Source organism: Haemaphysalis longicornis, unplaced genomic scaffold, assembly GCF_048455015.1.
Source record: "Haemaphysalis longicornis isolate Haplotype H1 unplaced genomic scaffold, Haemaphysalis longicornis Haplotype H1 scaffold_2, whole genome shotgun sequence".
In the NCBI taxonomy this organism is placed as follows: domain Eukaryota; kingdom Metazoa; phylum Arthropoda; class Arachnida; order Ixodida; family Ixodidae; genus Haemaphysalis; species Haemaphysalis longicornis.
In genome coordinates this window covers 17281706-17301119 of record NW_027526295.1, presented here as the reverse complement: position 1 = coordinate 17301119, position 19414 = coordinate 17281706, and the positions used below count along the sequence as shown (strand labels likewise).

At 50.3% G+C, this 19414-nt stretch overlaps 1 pseudogene; it reads left to right on the top strand.

The window, feature by feature from the left end:
* Positions 1-1570: 1570 nt before the first annotated feature.
* LOC144167846 (uncharacterized) lies at positions 1571-18223 on the top strand (annotated as a pseudogene).
* The last annotated feature ends 1191 nt before the right edge of the window (positions 18224-19414 follow it).

The following is a 19414-nucleotide window of genomic DNA, read 5'->3' as shown; positions in this document are numbered from 1 at the left end:
CGAATGCACGGTTGTCGGCCCGCTTGCGGCGCTTGCGCTCGGCCCCCGCAGCCCACCGCCTCGCCGCCTTCTCTTCCATCTCTTCCATCGGGTTTGTAGTATCACGTGTACACCACGCAGTTATCAAGCCGCTATAACGCCGCTGAGTCGCCAACGCACGCCGCTGACGACGTAGTTTGAATGCGTTAAAGATATAAGGCGCGTTATCTAACACTGATATCAGCGTCGCGTCCGTGGCTTAGTCGGTAGAGCGTCGCGCTGCGGCCGCAAAGTCCTCGGATCGAAACCTGGCGCCGGATGCTGTTTTTTTTTATATATAGAGAGGAGGACTGCGGACGCCGCCGCCGCCGCCGCCGCCGCCGGCGGTGGAAGGTTTGGGGTCGCTTATAAAGTGCATTCGCACTTAAAAGAGGGATTTCAGTACGCCTAGTGCGTGCATTGTTAGCAACCTCCACCGCCTCTCCCCTAAAACAACTGGAAGGGAGCACGCGCAATTAATGAAGCGCCACGCGTTCACAGGCCGCGTCTACAAAAATAACTGCGGCAGTCAACAAGTGCCGTAGGAGAAGAGCAACTGCGGCCGCGTTTCCCGCCGGGCCCTCACCCCCTCGTTTTTCCCTCTTCACCGTGACCCCTTTGCAAGCGACCGCCGCGAAAGGCTTACAGCGCCAAACAGGGACCGGCAAAGGGGGGAGGTGCAGTTTTCGTCGTCTAATTTTGCCATCCTTGACAGTTAAGCTGCACAGCGGCACTGCTAATGTTTGCGACTCGTACACGCGCGTCCAAACTCGAGCTCGTGATAAAACTTGTTTGCAGTACTGTACTCACGCGTGCACATACTCAAGAGTGCAAGCGCTCGCAAAACCAGCATTCATGAGTATTGTACTCATGAGTACTGTGTACTCATGAGTACTGTGTACTCACGAGTACTGTGTACTCGTGAGTACTGTGCACTCATGAGTACTCATGCTCAAGTACTCAAACTCACGAGTAATCATACTCATGAATTCTGTACTCATGAGTACTCACACTACTCATGAGTACTGTACTCACGAGTAGTGGACTTACCCCTGTACTCACTCGTCATCATACTCACTTTTTTTTCTGGGTGTGTACTCACTCATCATCGTACTCACTCGTGAGTTTGAGTACAAATGAGTACAAATGAGTGTACTCACGAGTGAGTACGCCGACCTATGGGGACTGTGGCAGTGCGTGCCTGGGCTTGGAGAAGGTCAGACGTCTCCGGACGGGTTCGGGTCAGAGCTGACTGGGGGACTCGGTGTCTTTCTTGGGAGCCGCGGCCGGGCGCTAAGACCCCGGTACCACATTTGGCGCCCTGAACGTGGGGCCGGCCATTGGTTCTCGGGAAAGACATTGTGGTCTTCTTCCTCTTTGTTCTAGAGCGTTCGCTGTTCGCGTCGCTGGTGTCTGGGGTATTCCCCGGTAATTCTCTGGAGATTTTTGTGTCGCTTTTCTCGCAAACAGTGGCATTTCCCTTGTGATAGCACGGCGGTTGTAATCGCTGTGTGCCTTTTTTTTTTCGTTTCGTGGTGCACCGGATTCCATCATGGAGCGTAGGCCTCGCCGGGGTGCAGCCACGCCTTCTGCTCGACGGAGCCTCTCGGCCGACCCTCACGGTGCTGGCTTTGGATCGGATGCCTCGGAGGTCGTCGCTACCCTGGGCCCGATCGCACGCCTCTGCGAGAATCTTGTTAATCGCTTGGAGAATTTGCAGGTGGGGCCCGCGGGTTCCGGGCATGCGCCCCCCACGAGCCTCGAGGCGCCGCAGCGCGTGCCGGCATTCCACCCGAGCCTCGCAGTGCCACGGTTCACCGGCTATGACGACTTCAAATCCGTGGCGGACTTCCTGAACGATCTCAATGTTTACAAGACGGCGTCGGGTGCTTCGGACGAGTTCGTGTTGACCCGTGTCCTGCCGGTTGCCCTGGAGGCATCGGCTGGTCGTTGGTGGCGCCTCCAGACCCCGTTCGCGTCCTGGGCCGACTTCGAGGCACGCTTCCGCGAGGAGTTCTTGCCTCCCGACTACGACTACCGCATCCGCCGTGAGCTGGAGGCACGTACGCAGCACCCGCGCGAGGGCTTGCTCGAATACATTCGAGCTATCCAGGAGCTCTTCAAGCGAGCTCTCCCGGGTGCGTCTGACGCGGAAATGGTAAAGCACGTTTTGCGGCGTTGCCATCCGCGCTTCCGACCTTTCCTGCACGGTCGTGATTACTCCAGTTTGGAGGAGATGGCGCGATCAGCTCGAGCAATCGAGGACGCTCTGATATGAGAGCTGAGTTATGTACCCCCTCCGCCAGTAGGGGAGGCACTTGAGCCAGCTTGCGCATGGAGAGACACCTATGAGACTTCGGCACAGCGAAGTCCACAGCCGCGTACGGCAGCGGCGGGCTTGAATTCCCCCCGCGCACGAGGTCCTTCTGCCCTTGGCGACAGGCAGTTGGAGCGCGGAAGACCACTAGATGGTGCAGCCCACGGCGGGAACTCCCCGCAGCGGTTAGAGCCAGGGTTCCTGCGTTGGGAAAACAGGCCCTCTTTACTGGCAGGCTCACCGCTCCCCGACCCGAGTCTCTCCCTTGGGGGTCGGCAACGAAATCCTCTGAACTCCAGAGGTCCTTCTCGTCCGGTCGTCGAGACGGGAGGGTCGCGGGGCTACGCGCCCAATGGAAATCAAGCTGGCGGCTGTTACCGATGTGGACAGCCTGGACACTTCCGCCAGGAGTGTCCTGAGGTGATGGCTCGTCGCCAAAATATCAACAGCCATCAGGGAAACGAGTTCGTCTTCCTCTGCCTCGGAAAAAAAAATTTTTTCCGAGGCAGAGGAAGACGAAGCCACGATTTTTTCTGCTCTGTGTTCGCAGCGTGATTTTCCAGTCCACGAACCTCGAGGTGATTAATCAGCGGCACGTTCCTTCGTCCGAGCGTCTCCGGTGGTGCCGGTGAGCCTGCATGTTTTTCCCAAGGCAATGGGTTTGACTGTAGGAGCCCGGTTTGCCGGTTAGGCTTAGTGTGGGTTGGAAGCCATCGTGTATAGGCCGCAGGGAAACCTGCATTGAAGCGCCCGAGGCGATCTCACTTCAGGGACGCAATGGAACATCAACCACCCGTCGCGCTCCGCCAAGCATCTCGTGGGTCACTTGCAGACGGCGCTAACGGTCCGAACGGTGATGTTCAACGAGAGATTCAAGATGAAGAGCCATTACTAGCTGGCAATCCCCAAGGTAGTCATCATCATGCAGAGGGGTGCAATCCCCCTCGGGATCATGCTCACACTGACAGTGTCCGTGCTTCCAGCCCTGTGGCGCGTCCGACGCACCCTTTTGAGGGATCGCCTGTCGAAAGAGAAGAAGATACCTCCCTCCTCTGCGACAAAGGGAAGCAGCTCGTAAATGTTCTCAGTGATGGAAGAAACAAAGTATTGCACCCAGTGCGCGAAAGGATTATGGACATCTTCTTCGACTTGCAGACAATGTTCATGTCCCTACGTACGAAGTTATCCCGCGCCGAAGGCACGATCGACGAGCTACGATCGCAGTTAGCGGAGTGCCGCCATGAAGAAGTCATCCCACATAATCCACCACCTGTCCCGCGGCAGTCCTTCGCGAATGCTCTGCGTAATCCCAGGGACTCTGCGTGCAATGCACGCGTCCCCGAACCGTCACTCTATCCTCCCCTTCAGCCTGTGCAGCACCACCCAGACAAAGAAGTTAGGCCTCTTGCAACTGACCCAAACCACGTTTTGCACATTAGGCCTCTTCTTCCATCTGCTCATCCTGGCCCCGAAACTATTACCCTGCTCAAATCAACTTTTGGCAACGATCCATCCGGAATCGGAGTGAAACAAGTTAAACTCATTCCCAACCGCACCGGGCTGACGGTAGTGTCTGCGGACCGAGCTTCGATTGAGAATCTCGAAAAAGCCATCGAAGGAAACACTCAGCTTAGAACAGCCATCAAAGTCATCCGTCCTCCACGCCGTTTGCCACAGTTTAAAAGTAGTGGTGTAGACCCCAGCATCGTTCCAGGTATATTGCGCACGAACATCAATGCTCGCAATGGGTTGAATATCCGCGATGAAGAGTTTAAACACAGGACCTACTTTAAAGACCGTACTGGTAATAACGTCCATATTGTGGAGGTTTCGCCGTCCGTCTACCACATCCTGAAAGCGAAAGATCGCTTATTGATCGGATGGACGTCCTGTCCCATTAAAGAAAATTTCTACGTGGCGGCGTGCAGTCGTTGTTGCACATACGGCCACGTCGCTCTACGATGCAACTCGGAGAGTGTCTGCTGCTTGTACTGTGCGGGTGATCACCTCGCAGAAGACTGCACCCTTGCCGACAAAGAGAACGTTGTGTGCAGGGAGTGTCGCGCCGCAGGGCGACGTTTCAACCACACCTTCAACGCACAGTGCTGTTTTACGATCGAATGGAGGGTTGCCCGCATGCGTCAAAAAACTATTTATGACACCACTCCGACATCTACCTCGCCCTCTACCGTTTCCGCCTAGCACAACAGCTCCAGCTCCAACCAACCGACCGCTCAAAATTCCACATGGATTCTTTAAAATTTCTTCAGACAAACCTAGACCACACTCGTGCGGCAACTCCACATCTTGTTGATTTCGTTGAGGCAGAGCACATTGATGTGGCTATTGTTTGTGCTCCATATGCCAGCGGATCAACCGTGCTTGGAGTGCCACCCAATTGGCTTCGTTTTCTGCATCAAGACACTCCCCGATGCATGGTCCTCATACCCCGGCGTAAATTTGATGTCTTTCCCCTCACCGTGTCTCCTTATATTGTAGCTCTGCGACTTCCAAATCAGCAGTCCACCATGCTTCTGATCGCTACTTATGCTGCGCCATCAGTGCCGATGGACTTTATTTTGTCTCGGATTAATGACGTCCTCGAACGATACTGTGCTACGAATGTGATATTGGCAGGAGATTTCAACGCCCGGAATCCCATTTGGGGAGGCGATGTTTTGAACTCCCGCGGCGCCCAGCTCGCCCACTTCATCCATTCAAACCGACTCAAAATACTGAATGACCCAAATTCGGTAGCGACCTTTCAAAATGCCTACTCGGAGTCTTGGATCGACCTTACCCTTGTTTCCGGTCCCATTTGGGAAGGTGATTGTTTGTGGAATGTACATGACACGCCAACTTTATGAGATCACAAGTACGTAGTATTCGGCCTGCAACGGTTTCCACTGCCCTTGAAAAGACGACTTACCAAGGCATCATTACAATATTTGGTTGAGGAATTGGCAGCGGATGATTGGATTCAAAATTTTAACCCGCAAGATGTCTGTACGAAGTCCGCCCTCAACACAGTTCTGGACGTTTTCTATTCCAAATTAGCCAGATTAAAAAATAAGTTTGAACGACCCCTGAAGGAACACAGGGGAAACGCGTGGTGGAGCGACGCTCTGGCGAGGGAAAGATCGGCGGTGCGAGTATTGCGGAGGCGGCACCAAAAGTGCCGGGATCCACTCTTGCGGGCAAATCATCGTATTGTTTATTACAGGAGTCTCGCCGCCTACAGAGAGCACATACAGATCGCCAAGGACAAGGCCCTAAGACAGGCATGTGCAGATGCGTCCCGCAAGAGCTTGTTCGGGCAACCATTCAAAGCCGCGTTTCGGAAGCACCGAGTACCTTCTGTTTTATCCCCTCTGCACTTACCGGATGATAAGTCGACAACAAGCACATTAGAGTCGGCAGGTCTCCTCCTGAAAACTCACTTCCCTTCTGATTGCCATGAAGACGACACTCTGGCCCACAAAGCACTGAGGGTCGTCATTGCCACAACTAGATACCACGCGGAAGTCCACGACGAGCTTTTTACTCTGGATGAGTTGCGATTGGCCTCCAGAAAACTGAATTTGGGTTCTGCTCCGGGACCTGATAACATCACCACTCCCATGGTTCATCTTCTTGTTCACCACATCTCTTCGTTCCTGCTTCACGTGTTCAACTCTTGCCTTCTTCTTGGCTATTTTCCTCCTCACTGGAAGCAAGCCCACGTTAAATTTTTATTGAAACCTGGACGTCCGCCAACGGAGCCTTCTTCATACAGGACAATATGCATTACGTCGATGATTGGGAAGCTGCTAGAACGAATGCTAAATTCACGATTTTACTATTTTCTACACCGTTCAGGGCTCCTTCATCCACATCAGTATGGCTTTACCTTGGGACACAACACAACAACGGCTTTGTTTGATTTGCGTAGCCGTCTGCAACACCATCGAGACCATGGTGGTCTGTCTCTTGTTATATCCCTTGATTTCGCTGGGGCATTTGACACTATTTGGCACCCCCGACTTTTGTACTTTTTTCGCACACACAATTGCCCTAGAAACATCTATGAGCTGCTAAAATCTTTCCTTGAAGGGCGCACTGTTCGTTACGAGGCGTTCTCAGGAAACATTACCCACTTCACAACAAAGGGGTCTCCTCAAGGTTCTCCCATTAGCCCGCTTTTGTGGAATGCCTATATTTTTGACATGCTCTGCATTCCTATGCCGGAAGACACGTATTTACAGGCCTACGCAGATGACACGGTTATCGTCATTCACGCGCGCACGCGCCGTCAACTAGAAGCCACTGCCCATGAAACGCTTTCCAAGATTACTACTTGGGCAGAGAAGGCGAAGCTAAGGCTAATCCCTTCCAAATGTTCTTGCCTCCTCGTTTCAAGAGGTGACCGAGGTGCGATACGGAAGCCTACCATCAGACTTTTTGGTGTAACCCTCAAGCAAGTCACCGAAATGAAACTGCTAGGAGTTGTATTTGACAACCACTTGACCTTTGTGGCCCACACCAATCATTTAAAATCAATTGTTGAGAAAATGGCTGCTTCACTCACTAGATTTGCACGCATGCACACCCTCGTCAACCGTTCTCATCTGCGTCAACTGCATCATCTGGTCGTCCTTCCTGCAATTTCCTACGCCGCTCCCGCTTGGTGGCACTTAAATCAACACCATAGTTTAAAAGCTCGAGTTCACTCATTGCTTAGGTCATCATTGTTCGCGATCACGGGAGCTTACACCACGACGAGGACAGCAGCCCTTGAGGTTATCGCCAATGCGCTCCCGTTACACATTCACCTTGACATCGCTGTGCGCATCTTTTTACTGTTTCATCATCGACAATCAATCACATTCCACTCGGTTTCCTTCAGACCTGCCGACGTAGACCTTCCCATCGGTCTCGCCACTCACCCTGCGCGACGTCTTCGTGTCCGAAGTGGCCGCCTGACGAGCGCGGAGGCGAACCAGCGACTTCATCTCTCCGCTCTCCACGCTTTCACAGACGGTTCCCACACACCCACTGCGGCTGGAGCAGCCTTTGTCATTCTGAACGGGCCTGACCGCGTGCACGCCGTAAGAAGGTTCCGTTTAGTTTCTCCCACTACATCCTTTGACGCTGAAGTGATAGCGCTGCAAAAACTCATCGAGTTCCTCCTGGACAATAGGCCTTCCTCTCCTGTCAATATATACTCTGACAGTCTTTCTGTACTTCTGGCACTCAACAATCCTTTCAATAAGTCCTCCACAATCCATCAATTGAAACAGGACATTCTCTTGCTCTCGAACTCGGTCTCCTTGGCCTTGTACCATGTGCCAGCGCACTCTAACGTGTGGGGAAACGAAATCGCCGACGCAGTCGCGCGAAGTGCTGCTACGCGAGGACAGGATGTGTGCGGGAAAATATCCAAACATATGGTCCGCTCGTCGCTATTGAAAGCAGGTCGCCTATTGTGGCAGGAGGCGTGGTCATCGAACAACAGTGACACAGAATTATTCCGCTGGACTCCGAGTGTTCTCAATCTGCCTGCTTCTTTTCCGCCGTCTAAAAAACTTACTCACCTTATAACTGGACATGGCCGATTCCCTCACTATTTCTTCCGTCTCGAACTTACGCCGGACTGCCTGTGCTTTTGCGGTGCGGCCGCCACTTCCGTCTCTCACTATCTGACGCAGTGTTCAAAAACGTCATCATACATTCAACGACTGCTTCGCATCGTGCGGCCACCACTTGAACCGCCAAACCTTCGGCATCTATTGGATAATTCTGAAGCCATCCAGATCCTAATCGAGCTCGTCGACTTCATTTCCCGTTCCTTACCCGACGTGTGATGCCGGTGTGTCTCCAATGGTCCTTCATCGGCGACGTACCATCCACAAGCCTGGGCATTCCTGCGGCCCAACATGTCACGTGTGATCTGTGCGGCTCTCCAGTGCGTGTGTTTTTTTTTCCCTCAAGTTGTGTGTTGTGTGCACATGACAGGAAACACGTGTTCTCTCTGGAGTCCTGTTCCCTGGGACAATTCGTGCCTTTCTTCAGCGTGGTATCGTTTTTTTTTTATCGCGTGTACCATGTGACAGTGAGTGGCAGCAGTGTTTACGCTGGACCCAGTGACTTTCTATTTATTACCTTTACAGTGCCTCGGCGGTGCTTCGTTTTGTATTTCCTGGATACTGTGCATAATGTGTTCGCTGTTTCAGCAGGGCGTCGCAGTTAGATATTCTCGTGAACGGGAATACCCCAACTGGACTTTCATTTTAAAACAGCTACCTCTAGACGGACATTTGTGGCGAACTTTATAAGTGAAACACCATATGTATTTGTATTTTTTTTTCTCCTCTGCTGCCTCTCCGGGTTTTGTTTTTCACGCTGCTAGCTACTACATTTTTCAACTGCACTTCACAATTAGGACATTTTGCTACCTGTTTTCTTTGTTTACTTTCATTCACATCCTTGATTGCCGACTCTCTTCTCACGTTCTATGTACCTGCTGCCCGAGCGTATGGAACGTGAAAAGTAGTTTTTTTTTTTTTAACCCTGCAAATTGGCTTTCATTAAAAAAAGAGAAAGTTTGGCTTTTAGCCCCATTCATTTATTTTATATTGGCTTTAAACCTGCCATAGCCTTGCTGGAGCGGGTATTGTTCCCCACTTTATTTTTCTTTATTCTTGGGGGGAGGGGGGGAACACGGAATCTTAAAAGGAATTAAAAGGGAAACGAGTACGGCCCGCGATGCTAATGGCCACCAAAGCATCGCTATGGGCTCCGGATATGACGAACGGCGAGAACTTGTGTTTTTTACCCTCTGCTTGTCGTGTTGAAGCGCCGGCACAGCCCATAGCACCGCATGTTTCTGTTTACGTGGTTGGAGTGGACATTGACGCCTTGATTGACACTGGCGGCAGTTTGTCGCTAATTGGCGATACAGTGTTTGAACTTTGCCGAGCACGTGGTGTCAAGTTGCGCAAATTCAGCACCCGTTTGCAAGTGGCCAATGGTGCTGTTGTTCAAGCACGTGGTGCTGTGCGCTTGCGCATTTCTTACGCAAGCAGAAGGTGTCGGCAGCGCTTTACGTACTGCCCGGGTTTGGCGGTGCCCATGATTTTGGGCAGGGATTTCATTATTCGCGAGGGCCTCCTGCTTGACTTGGCGGGTGGTGGTTACAGATTGGGCAATGACGCAGAACTGATACCTTTTGTGGCGTCAACTCATATCTGTACCGTGCCAAGGTCAGCCGCAGTCGGAACGAAATCGGTGTTGCCTGAGCGAATCAGGCAGTTGCTTGAGGAGTGTCCTTGCAGTGACTTTGAGAGGGAGCAGCTCGCCTATGTGCTGGAGCCGTTTGCCGAAATGTTCACGGAGGCCCCTGGGCGGACAACCGTCCTTCAACATCGCATTGGTACGGCAGTCGCCCCTCCTTGGAGCTGCAATCCACGTCCGCTCAGCATCCAGAAGAAGGCGAAACTGGATGTCGCCCTTGACGAGATGCTGAACCCGGGGGTTGTGCGGCCGTCGCAGAGCGCCCATGCATCTCCAGTCGTGTTGGCGCCAAAAAAAGACGGCAGTGTGCGTCTCTGCGTGGACTACACTGTAAACGCAAACTAGCCGGAAATGGAGTTTTAATCAAGTTATGTGCCCTGAAAAGTACTTATAGCAAAAAATGTACCCCCTAGGCATGGTTTAAAAATGTGGACGAACCTCCATGGTAGTACCGTTGCCCATCCGTGTAGAAAACGGGAGGATTTAGAACCTCTTAACACCATTTGTGAGATGGCGTTCGGTTCCTTGTGTAGTACCACGTCCGAAATAAACTCCCCATCTGGGATAATCATCTCAAGCGGGCGGTCGCCATGTTAGTCTTCTGTTGTTTCCGTGTATCAACACTTCAACCGTGGCCTAACGCTAATTAGAACGAGTAAGCAGGACGCGCCGGTTGCATGCAGCTACAAACCCCATACCGTACGTATACCCGTATAGATGCTTCAGCCAGCGCGATCACAGGCAGACAGCGCGGCCGTGTTGTTTCAATCTGTTTATTTTGGCGATAGATGTTGTCAAACTCTGCTGATAACAAAGAGACAGTTCTCGCCGTTGCAAACAATTGCAATGCTCATCTGCTTCGCTTGCTTGCGCATATATAGACGATTGAAATTCTCGTGCCAGCGCGCCAACGCACCCGACTGCAGCGACTCAACTTGCCCTGGCGGCACGACTTGCTGCCCGGATGTAAACAACCTCCGTGCTATCAACGCAGCGCGGCCGGTGACTCGGTGCGGCCGGAGCTTCAAGCCTCGCCTTGGGCCATCGTTTTTCTTATTTGAGAAGGACAAGTAGTGCCATTTGGTGGAAATATTTTTATGTGCCCCTGTCACACGAGGAACGGCCGCTAACATCATTTGGATACGGCGACAGCTGTGGACAGCTCGCTGGTAAGTGGTCTGTTATCGGTCGATGCGTTTGTCAAACGTTTGGATTGGGTTAACTGCGAAGTACCCGTGCCGCACACAGCACGTACACGCACGGGTAAAGAAAAAAGCGCACACTCGTTTTATTGTACTTGTTTGTGCTTTTGGGGTATGCATTCGCATTCTTTTGTAGGCCGGTTTGTAACAGGGCATTCGAGATGAAATCGTTTGTCGCGCGCGGAGTCGTTTCAAAGCAACGTGACGGTTAGTCAGGTAGCCGAATCGCCTCCGACAGCGGTGCATCGTCGGGCCCGGTCGGTGAATATTGTGGGACTCTGCTCGTGTTCTTTTTAGTTAACTTCTCTACTTTGTAATATCTATTTGTTAACGCTCCTGATGGCTTGCCTGTCCAAATATAAGTCTTTGTGTTGTTTTCATTCAGGGCTCTGACTCATTCTTAGCGCTTTGGTCGGCGAAAGCCGCAGATCAGACGGCCACCCCCTTCGAAAACTGTGCCCTGTAGATTCGGTGGGGTTGTTTGCTCGCTTGAGTCGACTCTTCACATCTAACAGCGTACCCTATTAAGGAAACGGTGACGTGCGTAGAAGATGCTATGAGCCTATCGAACGATTAAATGCATATAGTGTGGACCACGACGGCGACGTGGTTCGAAACCGAAATGTTTTTATTCCCTTTCGGATGATAATGAGGGGTCTGTATACAATCGGGGCCCGTCAGTCGCCAGCTAAGGCCACGTAATTAAAAACACAAATTCATGCCCTTATGGAAGAGAACCGAGTTTGCCGTAGCATGACACAAGTCTGCCGGGCATAAAAAAGTATATCATTTTTTAGAAGAACAATGCACACACTCTTCTTTTGTTGGTAATAAATTTGTCATAATCAATAGTAAGACCATACACAAAAATTACTCGATTCATATGACACTCGATTTTGACACGGAGCTTGCAGCTCCAAAAAGTGCACTGTGGTTTTGCGTGACGGAAACTTCTACAATCACGGTAAATTAACTTAGGCAGGTGTGTGTGGCATGCAGCATTGGTAAGTTTGCGAGAATAGCGTTTCCATTTCAGCTGTTTTTTTTTTTTTGGTTGCCAGTTGCCATGCAATCACAAGTAATTTGGTGCCATGAACGAGGTTTACGTTAGCTAACAAGGCTGTAGTAATGGTTGCGGCTACAAATGGCCTTATGCACCAATCATGCTTGTCAGCTCGGTGACACAGAATATTAAGTTGTCAGAATACGGATGACTGAGTCGCCTAGTTTATCACTACTGTAAAAAAAAGACAGTGTTTTCTGACCCAGTGAAGGACTGACCTGTATGACTAGCTGTGTTATGACAGATGACCATACTTGATGAGACAAGTCGTAACAAATTAGCTTTGGATGTAACACCAGGAGGGAAATAGGTGGAGGTATCTGCAAGTATAACTGAAACAGTGGGTGCCTGTCCGGCATGAATTCATTATTTGCTGACACGATTTTCTTCTGCAGATCCTGATACATGATCGAGTTGAATGACTTCATAGATCTTAAGGCAGGATAGGCTGTGCTGTACAAGGCAAGGCTGCATTCGGAAACCAAGTTGGCCCCTCCAGCAGAAGTGAGTATTGCCACGGCTTGCAACAGCCGTCCAGCTCGAAAAAGCTGCACTTTTTCTATGAAAGTCAGCCACCATGGTAGGGGAGAGGCAGTGTAAGGGTTCGCATCTTTAACTGTGTGCCCATTCACTTGAATAGATGCAAGCTGGCATCTTAAAGCAAGAGACAGCAGTTAACAAAATCATGCAATACCAAAGTGTTTTTCAGTCAAAAACAAAAACTAATTATCAACCTACAGAGACTTGCATTTTATCTTCACTGTCATTTAAAGTTGTGCTCGAGTATATTGTGCGGAAGTAATATCTTTTTTATTGGTGCCAAATCCACGACGGTTAATTTACTGGCACTTGGTTTTATGAAGCCTTTGCATTCCTAATTTAGGTACTGGAATTCGCAGGGAACCTGTCCTTACAATTTTATTACTGTACCGAATTATTAGGTTCATTTAACCATAGTGTCTGTCTTGAATTTTACGTGTGGGGCATTTTTTTTCTTTTTTGCTTTTTCAGGCAGATGTTCCTCTGACTTCCTCCCTGCATTCCGTGAACGGGGAAGTTAGCCTCCACATCGATGGCCAGCGTGTCTTGACTGCATCATCTTTACTGGGAGGACTGTGTAGTCTGTTTGCATCGTTCTGGGTTTTCAACATTCAATATCCCAAGAAGGCATACAGAGCTCTAACGCTTGTGGAACATGCCTTTTTGGACCTTGCCAGCAGCAAACCACGTGTGAACGATTTAGAACTACTTAACTTTTATCGCATCAATATCGCTCACTAATATTTGTTTTCAATCCTGCAATCATTGGATAGTAGTGAAAAAGAATTCCGTATTATATTTCTGACTGTTTCTTTTTTCTTTTTTTACTGAAAAGGGGATATTTAATGGGCCTTTCTGTATGCTGATAATACAGCTATCTTTCAGTGAAGCAATAATATTAACAAACTACTTTAACTTGAAACAGTTATCTAAATAATACAGTATAGCCCACCTATAGCGAACCCGGTTTTAACGATATAGCGGCTATAGCGAATAAATCTTCGTTTCCCGTTACCATTGGTATACATAGATTTTCTGTCCAGATATAGCGAATAAACGGATATAACGAAGTGATTTCGGTTTCCCGTTGTGTGCGTTATAAGAGGGCTCGCCTTACTGGCAACTGGTGCGAAATGAATCAACTAAAAATTATCCGAAAAACGCGATTTTCATGGCTTTTTGTTCTCACTCTAAAGAAGCTGTCGCGATACCACCCATTCTGTTCTATATCATTGCAATTAACCCGTCAGACTCGGTCACTTTTCTTGGCGCATTTGTGTCTTTATCAAAACGAACTGGTATTTTCCGCAGCATATTTTACGTTCATTATATTACTCATTTATCCATAGCCATCTCACTGCAGTCTGTCTCCTACATCATTTATCTCTTGTGTCTTTACCACCTACAAAAAGCTTGTTACCTTTCAATATCAAATCGTTGCACAGCTCTCGCTCATTTCACCACAAATTAAAAAATTGTTTTGTTGTAAACCACTGCAACCATTTTTTCTTCACTTTGTGTACTAAGTACTAATGCGTACTGATAAGTTCTGATAAATACTGACTCGTTCTCGATCCTCTAGTATTATATAATGATTTCACTTACCATGCGGTTGTGTTTGTGCCTATCTGTTTTTCAAGTATTTCCAGTTCTTGTATTATTATTGTTTCTACAATTTGTTCAACTAGCACACAGCTCTCGCTCATTTCACCACCTACTGAATTTTTTTTTGTTGTTGTAAACCACTGCAGCCATTTTTTTCACTGTGTACTGAGCGCTGATGCGTACTGATAAGTTCTGATAAGTACTGACGCGTTCTGGATCCGCTAGTATTGTATAATGATTTCACTTACCATGCGGCTGTGTTTGTGCCTATCTTTGTATTTCGCGTATTTCCAGTTCTTGTAGTAATATTGTTTCTACGGTTTGTTCAACTATCATCGTATTGCTGTCTTCAATTCCTAACTGGCGTGTTATTTAGCAATGCACCATTTGTGATTTCCAATATCACGTCGTCATAAGTATTTATTTCGGAACCTCCTTGTGTACACCATGTACCATGTAAACTTGTCTGCGATAGTTCGTTCGAAATAAACCTGAAATCGAGAAAAACCGTGTGAAATCAGTACTCCCGCAGGGAACTAGAAATTCTTCCTTGTGGCCTTGAAAACCTCCTTTCGGATGGCCTACAAAACTCCCCAAGCTTTCGCCAAACTCCATTCAAAAGAAGTAAATGCTTCCCTTGAACCTCCTAAAAACGCCCCTAAACTAACATAAGTACTCCCAAAGGGAGCCATAATATGCTCCTATTCAACCGCCTAAAAATTCCATAAATATCACTTAAAAACTCCCTTCAGGAAGTAAAGAATACTCCATTTTGACCTCCTTAAATTCTCCCGAACATTTCTTAACACTCCCTTAATACCTCCTTTCTATAACCTAAAAACGCCCTGTTTTGAGGAGGTAAACAAAACCTCCCTGTTCCATGTAGTAAAAAAACTCCTACAAGGAGGACCACTAGAGGACAGGCGAAAAAGAACCTATAGGGAGTATATGGGAGGGAAAAAAGTTTAGAGTGTACCGTCGTCTCAACGACGTAACTGTAAGAGACGCATATCCTTTTCCTGCCGTAGAATCTATCATTTCCTCGCTTGGTGGTGCCCGCGTGTTTACCACTCTAGATTGCTCACGCGGCTTTTTGCAAATTGAAATGCACCCTGATGATATTCCTAAAACCGCCTTCACATGCTACAGGGGTCTTTTCGAGTTTGTGCGCATGCCGTTTGGGCTGAAGAACTCCCCGAGCTCGTTTCAAAGATTAATGGACATCGTCCTTGACGATGTACGTTATAAGTACGCGATGGCCTATATGGATGACGTCGTCGTCTTTTCGCGCACTTTTGAGGAGCATCTCGTGCGTCTCAGAGATGTGCTTGACCGCATGAAACGCGCCGGCCTCACCATCAATCCTAAGAAGGTCCAACTCGCGACAAGCAAAGTTGAATTGCTCGGCTTTGTCGTGGACAAGGGAGAGCTTCGCCCTAACGATGCCAAACTGAAAGCAATTACAGAGTATCCGTGCCCGCGTGACGTTAAGAGCTTGCAGCGCGTCTTGGGCATGATAGCCTTTTACCGCAGCTTCATCCCTCATTGTGCGGAGCTATCACGTCCGCTGAACCAGCTACTACGGAAAGGCGTGAAATGGCAATGGGCAGAGGCTGAACAGCAAGCTTTTGAAGCACTGTCTCGCGCAATCGCGACAACAGCGGCGTTAAGGATACCGGACCTTAACAAGCAATTTGTGTTGCAGACCGATGCTAGCGACTATGGACTGGGCGCAGTGCTGATGCAGGAGTTTGAGGGCGTTCTCCGTCCGGTCGCATTTGCTAGCCATACGCTCACTCCGGCTGAGCGCAATTACACGGTCACAGAACGTGAGTGTCTGGCAATTGTGTTTGCACTAAAGAAATTTGACATGTATCTTGACGGTGCCTCTTTCACCATTCAGACAGACCCCATGGCATTAACGTGGCTGCAGCGTTTGCAGAACCCTGCTGGTCGTCTTGTGCGCTGGGTGCTTGCGCTTCAGCGCTACGATTTTACTATCCAGCACAGGAAGGGTTCGCAGAACCAAGTCGCTGACGCGCTATCGCGCGCGCCGCTGCCGCCATCCTCGGACGCGGAAGCGCCGGCGCTGGTGGCTGCAGTGGATGCTGACGCACGCTGGGGTACGCTGGTGAGCAGGGCAGATCTTCTCGGGGCGCAACGTGCCGACGGACTCTGGCGTAAGATCATTGAGCACGTCGGGGCACAGGGCGCAGCTCCCACCAGCAACAGCGGTGAGTTTGATACATATGTGTTGGCGGAAGACGGTCTCCTGCTACGGTATATCCCGCAGGACGATGACGAAGCTAATTCCCCATTCCGCGCTGTTGTACCGCGTAAGCTTCGGAGGGCTTTCGTCCGTTACTTTCATGATTCAGCTCTGGCTGGACACAGCTCTGGCAGCAAAACTTATGAGAAGTTATGTCGGACTGTCACGTGGCCGGGAATGAGGCAGGATGTGCTGCGGTACGCCAGGAGCTCTCACGTGTGTCAGACAGCGAAACCCCGCGTCGCTTGCCCGCCCGGATTGATGCAGTCTGTTGAGAGTAAGAGCCCCTGGCAAATCGTTTCTTGCGATATCATGGGCCCTTACCCCCGCAGCCCGCGTGGGAATTGTTATTTGTTTGTGGTGACGGACCATTTCACGAAGTGGGTAGAGCTGTTCCCGCTACGTACCGTCAATACACCGAATGTATGGAGGTGCCTAATGGAAGTGTTTTCGCGCTTTGGGTTTCCTGCACAGCTCATAACGGATAATGCTACGTATTTTACGAGCAAATTGTTTGAGGACAACTGCCGAGCTGTAGGCGTGAAACACAAACGTACGACCACCTATCACCCTCAGAGAAACATAACTGAGCGTGTGAATCGCAACCTCAAGGCGATGCTAATTGCTCATACGGAGCAACACAAGGATTGGGATGCTAAGCTGCCTGAGATTGCATTTGCCACTCGCACCACGGTGAATCGTTCAACCGGGTTTACGCCGGCTTATCTGAATTACGGTCGGGAGATGCCATTTCCTCTCGACAGGACACTTCCAGAAACGGACGCGGGTTCTGGTCTGTCGCCTCATGCTGTGGCCGTCCGCCAGCGCCTGCGTGACGCGATACAGGCTGCCCGGGAGCAGCTTGATGTTGCTCGTCTCCAGCAGGCGGAGCAGTACAACCGGGGTCGTCGAGATGTTCAGCTTGCGGTTGGCGACATGGTTCTCCGGCGCACTCATCCGCTGAGCGACGCTTCACGCAAGTTCTCCGCGTCGCTAGCTCCTAAATGGGAGGGCCCTTTTACCGTAAGCGAGAAGCTGTCTTCCATCACGTATCTTTTACGCAACAACAGGACCGGTGAACATGCAGGCCCGGTTAATATAGCCGACCTTAAACGGTACCACGCGGACTGATCGTTTGTCTTTTCAGAGGACGCCTTCGCCTAGCGTTGCGTATGGGCGCTAGCGACATAACAGAATGTTTTTTTTTCTTTTACTATCCACATTTTCTTTTTTCTCCTCTGTTTATTCTTGACCTGTCTTTTCTGTAAAGCCTTGATCAGTCCTTTATGGTTATTGTGGGGTTCACTTGTTCCGTAGTACCAGCTTGGCTTCCTCTTTTTTGTCCCCTTTCAATATTTTTTGTTTGTATGTTCTTCTGCACGCTCTCGTAGATGCCCCCGCCACCACGCAATCTTCCTGGGCCCTCTCGGGGATGGGGTCATTCTGCGTACGCACAGGCCCGTTTCCATCCCTGGCTTCCCCGGGCGCCACGTCACCGCCCTCCAACACTTCGCACCGTCGCCACCTGGACGGTCGTGGAGGCAGATCGCTCGGTTGGCTGGGTGTCCCGCCTCCCCTGAGAACTCCAGCCCCGTACTGAACGTGGCGATCCCGCGGCCGATATCCCAGAGCCTTTCCGGGGCCGTTTACTCTCGGATCGACATCCCCAGGAACCTCCATCCATCTATACGGCAGAGGAGCTCCGTCGCCTTTGCCCTTACTGCCGGGTGCCGCAAATCCATGTGCCCACGCACCTGGCAGGTGCTCTGCACCGTGACTGCATGGCTGCCGCCATTGCTGCAGCGTCGGCCTTCGCAGGACCCCGAACTGAAGACTCAGTCGCTGCTGCCTTTGCCCTGCTGCTTCACCACCGCCCGGACCTCCTCCGCGACCCTCTCCCGGCCGACCACGTCATCGACATGCCCGACGAGTCTTGACTTTGTTTTTGGAGGGGGGGAGAGTGTGGGAACGGCGCGCAGAAGAGGAGAAAGACGCTGTTCGGGGCACGCGCAGCGTGTGCGCGCTGGAGCGTGACGAGGGACTGTGGCAGTGCGTGCCTGGGCTTGGAGAAGGTCCGACGTCTCCGGACGGGTTCGGGTCAGAGCTGACTAAAGGTGTGGTTTCTGGGGGACTCGGTGTCTTTCTTGGGAGCCGCGGCCGGGCGCTAAGACCCCGGTACCACAAAGTGAACGAACTGAAACTGAGAGATGTGATATACTATCATTTAATCTCGTCTCCCTCGTCCTTACGGAGTAAACCTGGTTATTATTATTGTTATTACTCCCATATTTCCCATTTACGTACCTAACTAATTAGCTTCTGCTCACAAGCCATGGCAAGCCATGGAAGATGATATGAGCAGGCTTCGTGTGAAGCGTTTCGGAAATTTATGGCAAGAAAATGAAGACCCTCATGAATGTCTTCAGGCGTGCCCAAAAAAGTACCCTACGGAACCATTCGAAAAGGTCTGCTAGTGCTGCCAAGAGGACTCACCGGATCTTCATGTACAGTTTTACTGTTCTTGAAGTTTTGCTGCATGTTTATTGCTTTTTTTGCTTAAAGGAGCCATGAAGAGAAAATGCAAGTTGGTTTTATTCGAAAGATTTCGTGTTTTATAGTGCCCCCAGCGCTTGTCCGGATACAAACGGTGCTTTATTCACTGAGAAATTAAACAATTTAGGTTAAAATTTTGATTTTCCCGCTCAATCGTGCGTTTTCGTGGTCCCAAGTGACATCGCAGGAACCGACCGCTCTGCAGCCTAGAATACCTTCATTCACGCATCCGCCGTACAGGGTAGAGACACGTAACGCTGGCGCCGCCATGTTCGGTTGCTCGCTCGCCGCCGAAGCAAGTCATTGTGTCAAAACCGTGCTAAAATTATCGCCGCAACCCGGTTTACTGAAGAAGTTTGAATCATATTGTCTGTTTCGCGTTGCTAGGTCTCGTGGGAAACGAAAAGAATAACGCGTTGAGCCCGTTGGCCCAATTGCGGCGGCACGGGACCGTTCAAAAATTGTCTCCACCCTGTACAGCGGTGTTGGTTTGTTCCCGCGTTTCTTTACGTTCCGTAACCTAGATGGCGCCACCATACCGTGGCAAGCGTTTGGTTTGTTTTTGCCCGCATTTA